This window comes from Ruditapes philippinarum, unplaced genomic scaffold (genome assembly GCF_026571515.1).
Source record: "Ruditapes philippinarum isolate M1 unplaced genomic scaffold, ASM2657151v2 ctg301_1_1_1_1, whole genome shotgun sequence".
Lineage (NCBI taxonomy): Eukaryota > Metazoa > Mollusca > Bivalvia > Venerida > Veneridae > Ruditapes > Ruditapes philippinarum.
This window is the reverse complement of record NW_026860295.1, coordinates 340,098-352,272: the sequence shown is the minus strand read 5'-3', so window position 1 is coordinate 352,272 and position 12,175 is coordinate 340,098. Positions and strand designations below refer to the sequence as shown.

Here is a 12,175-nt window from a genome sequence, read left to right as displayed (position 1 = left end):
GGCGAGCTAAAAAGTCATCAATATGTGTTTGTTGTTGTTTTTTAGTAGAAATTTGTGTACAAATGTAATCTACGCTCATAATACTATCAACAGGTCATTTTGACCATGAAACAAAGCATATCGTCTTATATTGTTAATATGTTCATACACTTCTCCTGCTGAACATACTTTCGAATCATCAGTCAGAGCTTCAGATAATTTTTCATGCAATGATTTTAAACTTCTTGATTTTTTCAGCAATTAGTTTTCACACTACAGGACCATTCCTGTGAAGTTTGAAAGAAATTGGCTTAGCGGTTAATGAGGAGATGTTGTTTAAGTAAAAGTTTACGGACGTTGGAAGAACAGACGGTCGGATGGAAGTTCTAACAGGGGCTACTCTATTGTTCTCCCTATTGTTCTTTTCAGCCACACAAAAGAAAAAAGCCACATAAAAGCATTATGGAACGAATGACATCAAAAAGAAAGAACAGTTACCTATTGTCCCTCTAGCCACATAATTACTGTCCTGTGAGTGAAGGTCAAGGTCTGTCTGGTTTATTTAAGGGTTATTCTTGGAGATTATCATGTTCAAGTTTGAAGACAATCCATTCAAAAATAACAAAGTTACAGCCAATAATAGCCAAAAAAAATGAAAATTTCAATAATTTGACCTTCAAAGTCAAGGTCATTTATGAGTGAAGGTCAAAGTCTGTCTGATTATTTTAAAGGGCTATCCTTGAAGATTATTATGTTCAAGTTTGAAGACAAACCATTCAAAAACAAGCAATTATCATAGTATTGCAAGTCCCCTCCGGTTAGCAACATTCTGATTTCAATTTTACCAGTGAATGAATGACATGAATGAACTTAAATCTTTTGAGTTCTAAGTTTGTCTATTTCACAGTAATGTGTTAAGTTTCCCTGCCTAGTAAGGAAATTATGTTTATACAACCTTGTCATATTATTACGATGTGGGATTTTAAAGTAAATCCTATAAGGAATGAAGAAGCTAGAGTAAAAAATACCAGTTCAAGGGGGACATAATTCTGGAAATAGTCTTGCTAGAGTATTTAACCTTCTCAAAAATGTTGAGTGATAATAAGAAACATATATATGAAGTTTGAAGTAGATACATTAGGAAATAAAGAAGTTATTTAAAAAAGACAACATTTTTTTTCATAAAAATTCTAAGTTCAAGGTAGGTAATACTGATAATTTTTGTGCTAGAGTTGTAAACCTTGTCACATATGATGTGGTTGATGACCAGAAACTTATATTTAAAGTTTGAAGTAAACACCTTAAGAAATAAAGAACTTATAGTGAAAAAGCTGAAAAATTTAAATCAGAAATCTTGAAATTCAAGATATTTGTTGCTATAGCAACCAGAATTTTCAACATAGGAAGAAAAGAAAAAAATGTGCATAATCTCCAGACTGCCATCTACCCATATTTCAAGTTTCATAAAAATATTTTCAGTACTTTTTGAGTTATCACTGGATCCAGTTTATGTGTTAAATGTGCCATATTTTCAGACTATTTGTTGCCATAGCAACCAGAATTTTCAACATAAAAAGAAAAGAAAAAGATGTGCATAATCTCCATACTGCCATCTATCCATATATCAAGTTTCATAAAAATATTTTCAGTACTTTTTGCGTTATCGCGGGATCCAGTTTTGTGGACAGACGGACTGACAGACATACAGACAGACGGACGGAGGGAGGGTAAACCTAAAGCCCCCTCCGGTTAAACCGGTAGGGGACTAATAACAAAGTTACAGCCAGTAATAGCCAAAAAAAATGACAATTTCAATAATTTCACCTTCAAAGTCAAGGTCATTTATGAGTGAAGGTCAAGGTCTGTCTGGTTATATTTAAGGGATATCTTTGAAGATAATTATGTTCAAGTTTGAGGACAATCCATTCAAAAATAACAAAGTACAGTCAATAATAGCAAAAATAAGCAAAATTTGGACTTTTGACCTTAAAGGTCAAGGTCATTTCTGGGTTAAGGTCAAGGTTAGTGTGATCTACGGAAAGGTCTTGTCCCAAGGGTTGTTGTGGCCAAGTATGAAGACAATACACTAAGAACTAAAAAAGTTATAATCCAAGTACAAGTTTGCGGACGGCAACAGCAATGCCGCCAGGACTATAACAATACCTCTACTTTTTTTTTCAAAAAAAAGTTGAGGTAAAAATTGAGCATGTTAGGAAAGTACAGGAAACAAATGTAATCTTTCTTTAGGGCTCATTTTATTTCCTGGGGAAAATTCTCTACACTGACCTACAAATGACCCTGCAGAAAGATAAATAGTATGATGTAATATGGTGTCCAAATTCTAGAGCTGAAAGTTATTTACACAAACAGAAGATGATGAACAAAATTGCATTAATATTTTTGTGAACACTTAATAGTACCAGTCAGGGTTCTCACTAGGACTTTAAAACATGGAGTCCATGGACTCCCAAACGAGTCCAAAGGCGCGTCGCAATAAATATGTTAACAGTGCTCAAAATAGCATTGCTGATTTTTTGAGTCTTAAAGAGACTTTCAAAGTTTATAGTTATTCAAAACAAACTCTGAACTACATACCGTATAAGTGTTTTTTTCTGCGGGCTCCAAATTCTGCGGTTTTTCCAAATTTTGGCATGTTTTTATTTCTGCGGTCTTTATTTCTGCGGCACAGTCTTTGGACAAAACGTGATTTAAATTCTGCGGCTCATCTTTTCAAAGTCTAAGTCACATTACTCTTCCTATTTTATTTGCATTTACACATTCGTATTAAAATTTTGTTTATGGTCGTCACTGCAAAACTATATAGTAATTACAAACAATTATATTGTTTGCTTGCAAACAAATATAATGTGCAACAATAAACAACATGCATCTTTTGATCAGCGTGAAATGACGTGTGAAAAATATACCCCGGTAGTATCTTTAATTTAATAAAATTGATAGAAGTTTATCGTAAATCAGACAACAATTAATGTATACGACGATTATTTAGCAGTATAAGGGTTAAAATGATTTTAATGATTTAGTAGTTAACAAACCTTTTTAACGTACAGGCAAACACTATAAAGTTTCCAATATCTTTATTCATAAATTGGCATAATTAACAGTAGGTACATCCTTTCAAGCATATATTACATACTTAGCCGAAATCAATTTTATATAACTCGATGACCCGCTAACCTTTATTAATCCGTTAGTCGTTATTACTTATTACTTTAGATGAAACAGGTCATAATGTAGGACACATATCGTTAAAAAAACATGGAGAAATATTCTGCGGTTTTTGGGGAGGCTATGCCGACCCAATGTCAATAACTGTTCGTCAAATCTTACTGCCGCGGTAATCAGGTCAAAAAATAGTACCTTGATTTTTTCTAAGCTGACTCATCACTTCATCACAGACATTTACAATATGAAAATATTTTCATTCTTTAATTTCATATCTGCAATTTGTAAAGATAATAAATTCTCTGAAAAAATCTTGATTTTTGTTAAATCACTACTCCGTGACGTCATACTGCTGCCGCGGTAATCAGGTTTAGGCATACGTACGTCTGTAATAAATAGTTCTGGTATGAAAAAAACCCTTCAAAATAATAACTTTATCAATATTTTTTTAACAAAAAGCATATAAATGAAAATTTATAAGTAAATGCTTTAATTTAGTGGCAAATATTCTTTATTATTTTTTGATAACAATTTTTCCATTACTACGCAGCGACCAACTGTTTATGACGGGTCATTAACTAGAACGTTCCAACACCGTATTCTCCATTGTGTACACCGGTCTTACTGACGATATTTAGAGACCGGTGTATATACAATGCCGTATTCTCGATATCATGCATGTTCTTTTGTTGTTATAAAACCATTAAAAGTCCTTAAATATTTTTTTAAAGACAAAATAATTGTAACTGTCGCTTACATCAGAGACATGGATCATGCTTGCGTGATAACTAAGGGAAAAACTAACTTATTAGTACACCCCAGGAGGCTGTAACGCGGAAAACGGTCATTAAACCGCTATATCATATAGCTGTTAGTAAAATATTTTGCATACATTTAACTAAAAAATTCACTGATTGGTGATGAGGCAATAGGTTTGAAACATTATATTCTTGAACCATTATCGCCGTGAAAAAAAAAAACTATTTAACTACAAAACCCCTATAAGGACCTTCCGACAAAATTCCAGCACAATATTACATTTTACATTAGCAAAATAAAAAAAAGCAATACTTAATATTTTCATCTTAATAATTCATTAATCAAACTTTTAACATAAAAGTTATATTTGGGCAATTGACAGATTTCCCCTACTCTGATCTTTTATTTGTATAGGAATAAATTTAAAACGTGTGCTCTTTTGTTTAGGAATATTTTTGTAGTGAAAGTCTTATATATTCACTGATCTCATAATTAGAATTAGACAGGTCAGGGATTTATACAACCAGTTTGTTTACTTAACTATGCTCATTTTAATCCCAATAGAAACATTCAAATATTTGGGGTAAAAAACATGACCAAAGTACCTAGTAGTTGTTTACCCGGTGGTGATCCCATTAAACTGATTATAGATTCGAATTGATTAGAAAACACAAATAGAACATGTGTTCCGTACAACAAAATCGGGAAGTAAAGTGAACAGTTAATTGACAGAAATATGTGGTCAAATATGTTTTAACAAAGAAATAATTATTTCAGAGAAAGACGCAAAGATCAGTATGACCCCGTATTGTGTAATTAGAAAGTTTATTCAATTCTAGGGCATACATCGTAAATTTTGATAGTCCATGTGTAATAAAATTCAAATTTTCAATACAGATTATGAGATACATAAAAAATTTAAAGAATAAGAAGCTTTAATTAAAAAAAAAAAAAAAAAAAAAAAAAACAAAAAAAAAAAAAACCGCATACATATACAAATTACTTACAGTCGAGCATCGGGAAGTCATTAAACATATCTTACGAACTTTAATTTGAAAACGATATTTGCGGCGCGCTGAAGTGATTAATGTTTATTTGAAAAATAAAAAAAAAGAACTTTTATGTTTGTGTTCTAAAAATAATCGGCGGCATAAGAGGAATTTCTTATTCATTTTTCAACACTTGAAAAATTACTACAGAAAAATGTGTTGTTGTTTTTTTGTTTTGTTTTCAACAAAAGTGAGTGTGTTTTAAGTTTATTTATACTCGGCGCCGGAATAACCATATGTCCGAGATTATAGCATCTGGGACGTCTTTTTCAAGCAGATTCTTCCTGGAAGCCCATTCTTCGTTCTTTGGTGGTAAAGGAGACGACAATACCGTCAAGGCATCAAACTTTCTGACTGACGACAACAAAAACGGCATCTATTTAGCGCCAAACCTCCAGAGTAAGTCACGACAGGTCAACCAATCACCTCTGGTACTTATGATGACTTGACTATGTTCCTTCCGTGTGCCTTCTCCGCGACGTGCACGCCTCTGGAGGAAATTGGAGAAGTTTCAACAAAAAACTTCCAAAACACGCCATTTATAACACCATTCATAGCACTGAAGGCTTCGATGTTCTCATCTATTTGCGGGAAATGGTCGACAGGGAAAACCCTACGTAATAACCGCACACCCTGTTAACAACAGATTTTCCGCAGTATATATTTCAAGCTAGTGAGGTTTAAAAAATACACAAGCTATCGATTAACTACCATAAGTTGGTTGAGTGTTGGCGGTAAAAAAAGAAGATATAACTTCCTGATCAATTTTCACTTAGGTTGATTCAGTTTTTGAATAAGCTTTGCAGATATGTATTTTTTCAAGAAATATTTTAGCTTTAATATTATCCGACGCCGTCAGTAATGAAATGGGAATAATTTTCTGAAACGTGATTTTATTCGAGATTTGCTTCTGGAGAAGACAACCTTCTGTCCGTTAGAGCATGAATATTAATACTCATCACAAGACAGTATCTTATTGATCTCAATTATGGTACATCTAAACGTGTATAATTTTTATGTTCAATAAAATGTTGCATCACTTGCAGTTGTTGTTATCATTCAATAATATTAAAATGACATAAAGTATTTATGATGAACAGTCCTAGAATATTTTTGACACAGGAACTTGAAATTCTATCAAAATAACCAATATTAATTATAATATCCAAATATACCCCCTATATACTATAAAAAATTTTATAGTATATAGGGGGTATATTTGGATATTATAATTAATATTGGTTATTTGAATAGAATTTCAAGTTCCTGTGATTTTTTGATAAGGAACCGTCAGTTTGTAAAATGTTATTGTTATCTGATAATGAACAGTCGTCATACTTGCTGGTATGTCATTTATTATTGACAGTTTAGGTTTTTCAAAATTTGTATGATTAACAGTCCGAATGTAGACCTCAATGAAATGTTCTGGAATATTAACAAAATGAATAGTCAACCATAATTATTAACCATATATATGAATGGTTGAACACAACAGTAAGGATAAATAGCGCAATGTGCATATCTTTTTATTTTGGTAGCATATTTTTTAAGCAAAAAGAAAAGACACTATAAGTCTGAAACATTCTCTCATAGCCTCCCCATCAGTACATTCAGTGCTTTGATTATTTCTGCGGTGCTGAAACTGACCGCAGAAAACGCAGAAATAAAGTCACCGCAGAAAAAACCACTTATACGGTAGTATAATTATTGTTTTGTTGTTAATATTTTTCATGAAATTATTTCATTTTAATGCATCAACACATGGAAATCGTTTTTTTTTTTTTTTTTTTTTTTCACTTTTATACCAAATCAAATTTTATTCTGGTTAAATAAGTCCACTCTATAGACAAAAAGTTTATATTTGACGCACGACGCGAGAAAACCGGTCTTAATGACACTACAATAAATGTGCACTACAGCCATTTAAATGACGTCACTCTTATTGCGTATACACATGTAAACACGGAAATGCTTTTTATCGTGACTGTTATTGTTTTTCAAGTGTATTCAGAGGAAAGTTTATATGATGGAGGAGGAGTTAGAAGTAAGTGTCTATAATGTATAATTTATGAAAAACAGCAACAAAAATATATCATGCATTTTTATTTATCAGAGCATCTAATTGATAAATATTTACTGTTGGTAATTTAACACTGACGTTTACAGTACTGTATAAAAAAAAAGTATGCTTTGAAATACAGAAGAATAAATTAATCGGCAACATACATCGGTGCCTTTATATAGAATAAATTTACGTTAACTTGTCTTGATCTTAATTAAATCAAAGGCTATTGTAGGGGTTTACCAATCGATCTCATATTTTATAGGCAGATCTAAATTTAGGTTAATTTAAGAATAATCTAATCAGTCGCAAGTTAAATTAATACTCTTTTTCATAATTCATTTACAATATGTTTCTATAATTCATTTAGAACATGTAAGCAATAAAATGATATATGTCCAAAATATGCTACGTCATCATGGAATATAAAGTTTTTTAGATTTAATAGTGTCTTTTATTGATTAATTAGCACGCTAAATTATTGCTGAGAGTACAGCTCAGTGGATTATGCTGTGGCCTCACAACAAATCGAGTTCGTATCCTGACTGATGCCAATTTTTTTATATCCGTTTTTTATTCATTTTTTTGTCATTCATAGGATCTGAAATCCCTCTACTCGGATTATTTTTGGGAGAACACTTATCAAGTCACAAAACAGATATTTCGAGAGATACTGACTATGATTATTCAGAGGTGAAAAAATGTGACACTAGCAACGACGGCACTGCGGGACCACGTACTTCTCGCACAAAAGGTAATAATAGGAAATGAACATTAATGTAACAATACACTTATAAATAATTTAAACAAATATCTGCCATGCTTGAATTTTTTCCAAGCGTATTTTTATAAGATCAAATAAGATTCTACTAAAGAATTTAAAAGAATGCATGTGAGCCACTGATTTCTATTCGGACGATATCATGATTTCTATGACCGTGATTACAAAAACCGTTGTTTTAAAAACTTCAAATTTATGTTTTATTTAGGATATCCTTTGTTGTAATTTTATTGGAACGTGATCTATATAATGAGTACATAAGACGTAGTGTTGCCACACGTGACTCGGAGGAAAAGTTTGTACAGCTTACGTTTATCCTGGTATTTTTTTCAGTTTGTAGCAAAATATTTACAATGATATAAGGGACAAGAGGTTTAATATATACCCAAAACTACCATCTTACACAATCAGATATACATCAGTACTAGGGATATACTACTAAAATATTACAACCACTACTTGTCAACTTGTATAGTATCAGTACAAATACCAGTACTGGTCCACCAGTATGTTTGGTTTTGAATCAAATAAAAACCAGTGCTTTAACATTTTAGGGATTTTACTATCATTTTACCAAGTCTGTACACGTTATATTTTAGGACAAAATAAAAACCGTTACACTGGTTACGTTGATTATTTTTTATGTTGGGCGATAAGACAGGACAGAATGATAGAAGAGTACCATATGCAAGTACCAGGTACTGATTCAAGAAATCTTCATTACTAAGGTTTTACTTACTTCTAGTTACTCGGCAATCTGAACTGATTTTGACACTCTTATCTGTTTTCCCAAAGACAAAATATGAACACTGTAGTATTTTTAAATACTTCAAATCGCAGCAGGTAATTAATGCTTTTCAATATTACAAAATAATTTAAATTTTCTTTTAAAGACATGCGCGGTGTTAAGTTGATGCGAGATTCGCACATCTAAAGGCATGATTTAGAAACACTTCAACAGCTGGCCGATGTAACAGAGAAGTCATCTACAACAAACAGCCGGTATGTTACCCCAAGCGGTCATGGCGGCAATGGAAACCCGTTCTTGAGGGATTTTTCAAACCAATTATTGGTATAAGGTAACCTATGTTTATCTCATTTAAATGTAAATGTTGAAACTCAGAACTCCAGACTCAGAAAATATCTTAAACATGAAAATTTAAGGGTTAATTGTTTCTTTAATCGTTTATAAGTAGCTTTATTTTCTTCTTTGATTAACTTTATATTTTGAAGACAATGTAGATACTGTATAAATGGTCCTTAAAGAGTTATCTGTTAAAATACTTTATAAAATTAAAAAAAGCAAAAAAACACACACAAGGAAATGGTTCTGTAATCACATATTAATAGAAATTGTTGTTACATAAAATGTCTCCACATGTATATTCTTCGTGATCAGCATAAATTATTCCGGAACAAAATATTATGCAGACGGAATTCGCAACATATATCCAGCTAATACACTTTAATGCGAGATAAATTCTGTAACATTTGTTTCTGGTTTAATTAGGTTTATATGTACGGATGGTCTTATTTTACATTTACAGTTCATGAAAATCAGTCATGTGACCAAGTTTACTGTCATGCTCTAAAACTGTCCAAGCTCTTCTATTCTTTTAACTCTCTGAGTTGTAAATGTGCTCTGAATAATGTTTTTTTTTATTTATTTATTAAAGCATATTAGGAAATAAGTTTGCTGCATTTTTTATTACGAACATTTATCATTTTTCTATAGAAAATTCCTGCACTTCCGTTTCCTGTCAAACATACCGAGTGTTGTTATGGCCAAAATAACACCTGGAGGCGAGGAATATTAGATTCAAGTCTTGAAAGAACACGGATTCCGGATCAGTTCATGTGTCCGTCCAAGCGTTATTACGCCCGTAGGAATGTCAGCAGTGTCGCGAAAGTGTGCATGCGTTCGTCAGTCAAGACAGTTAATCATATTATCAGTGCACTGTTACAACAACTGTTGTTGTTTGTTGTTAAAATACGGCCATTGTTTCTGTTATAAAGAAAAATAGAACTTATTATTTAACTGTCTAATATTGTCTTTTTATAAGTAATAAACGTTAAACGTAGACTTATATACTGTTGTTGATTTATTACTTTGGGTATATACCTAAAAATTGTCTGATTTCAATCTATGCGACCCGTGCATACTAAAACCCACCAACACACTTGTGTCTTCTGACCGTGGTCGGCAATATTTGTTTTTCAAGCAGTATATAGTCTGAAAATTTCCCGTAAAGATGATGAATAATTTTGTTCACATTAAAGGTATATAGTGTGGTAATGGTTGAAAAAAAACAACAATTATTTGCGCCATGTATGACTCGCTTATGGGTGTTGTTATAACGTTGCTAAGCAACGCTAAAAATCGCAATAAACGGGAAGTCTATAGTTTACACAACTTCATTACTAACCTTTTTACCGCTAGAACATACTAATGGAGTAAACTTACGATATAAATATAATTGCTGTTTTAATTTTCCAATTTACCACGTCAAACGTCAATTTAATTTTTCAACGTCATTTATTTACAAAGTGATCAAATATATGACGTTCTTTAAATAAGTATATCTCAAAAACTAACCCTTTGATTTTAAAACAGTTTTCACCGTCATATTCAGAAAGAAATTCTCTACAATAATAAGTGAAAAACCAAATTTCGAAAAAAATGTCATTAAGACCGGTTTTCTCGCGTCGCGCCTCATTTGTAAAAAAAAACGTAAATGTATATAGGCAGCGTTTAGCGGAATGAATAGGAAAATCGTGTTCAGCTTCACACAGTGTGTAAGAGATTCATCCGATCGATAATTATTTAAGCAAATATCTTCAAAATGGGGGCAAATTGAAGATCGATATTTGAAAATTTAATGCTGATTAAATAATAAAGGAACAATTCATTCTCATGTTTGGCTTGGAAACTGAGAATTTTTGCGAAATTTTAGGGTTTCTGAAATTCCGGCGAACATGAAATCGCCGATGTTCAGGATCAATTTTCGGATAGAATCTTAATATCAAAAGAAGCGTATGTGTATTTTTGTTAGTTGTCCTGGCATTTCGGCACAATATGTTAAATTATTAATACTCTTAAGTTATAGAACGTTTTTGCAAGAATGAAACTAAAGCAAAATTTTGCATAGAAAATGCCGAAAATTTCGACAATAATTCAAAATTACACTCATTTGTAATTTGAGAAAACAGTCTTTAAACTTGCGGCGTAAATAGTCGATATTTTTATCCTTTTGTCGGTAAAATTTGCTAATTTCCAATCAACTGTTGATCAAAGATGTTAAATTATCACCTCGTGTTATATCTGGTAATTACATGTACAGCGCGTGTATACATTAGTCTGATCTCTATTGCGTGATAATGATCGAAAGCGTTATCGCTGATTGGCTAATCGCTTCACGGGTCGATGTGCATAGGACCGCCTACCTATAGACTGACACGCGCTGACGTATTTGTGTCTTTGTGGTAATGTTGATGCGTCTCCAGGCAAAATTAAGCGTACGTGGAATCCTTGCTCTGAAATATTTGCGTCCAGCTGTAATAAACATGTGTACCGGGACGCAGAAATAAGCGTCCCCGAGAACACTGCCAGTAATAAATGTTTTTCTATACAATTGAACTTTGCCAAAGTGAAGTAGTGTCTAGTGAGGTCTTATTCTAGCATGTCAAATGAAAGACAGTGTGCTGATATGTTTACTGTTCAGATACAAACCACATGACCTCAAATCATTTCTTCAAGATCTCTGAAAAGCAAACAGGTCATGAAATTAAGACTTTCTGCCAGCTATTGAATCTTTCTTTTAGGAAAATTGCATAACATGTACACATATATGGAAGACATTCCAACGCGAGTTGTTTCCCTTTCATTATTAAACTATAATTTGAAGAAATGCCATGGCCTGGTGCATTTTAGCTTTAGCATCCCCTAAAAAGGGGGCAATCAAGTTAATATGACCAACCTTGATAAAAGACTACATAAGAATGCTACATACAAAAGTTGGTGGTCATCCATCAATTAGTCCTGTAAAAGGAGACGTATATAAGTTTCTTTTATTTTTAGATAAGCTGCCCCTATAAGTGGCAAATCAAATTTATATGAACAAATTTGATAAAAGACTACCCAAGAATGCTAGAGACAAAGTTTGGTGATCATCCATCCATTAGTTCAGTAGGAGAAGCTGTTTAAAGTTTTTTTCTATTTAAAGCTCTGGAAGCCACTAAAAGGGTCCAATCAAATTAATTTGAACAAATTTGATAACAGACTTTCTAAGGTTGCTACAGACAAAGTTTGGTGATTATCCATCAATCTGTTCAATACAAAAAATGTTTTAAGGTTTTCTA

The 12,175-nt window shown here is 32.3% G+C and overlaps 1 protein-coding gene and 1 long non-coding RNA gene across 6 annotated transcripts in view; one reads left to right on the top strand and one right to left on the bottom strand.

Annotated features, from left to right (window-relative positions):
* Positions 1-12,175, bottom strand: part of LOC132759576 (battenin-like) — a 295,062-nt gene that overhangs the window by 88,670 nt on the left and 194,217 nt on the right. The window lies entirely within an intron of this gene.
* Positions 6,277-11,838, top strand: LOC132759579 (uncharacterized). Its single transcript, XR_009629740.1, has 3 exons — positions 6,277-7,789; positions 8,710-8,895; positions 9,552-11,838. It is a non-coding gene; the product is annotated as an uncharacterized LOC132759579 (long non-coding RNA).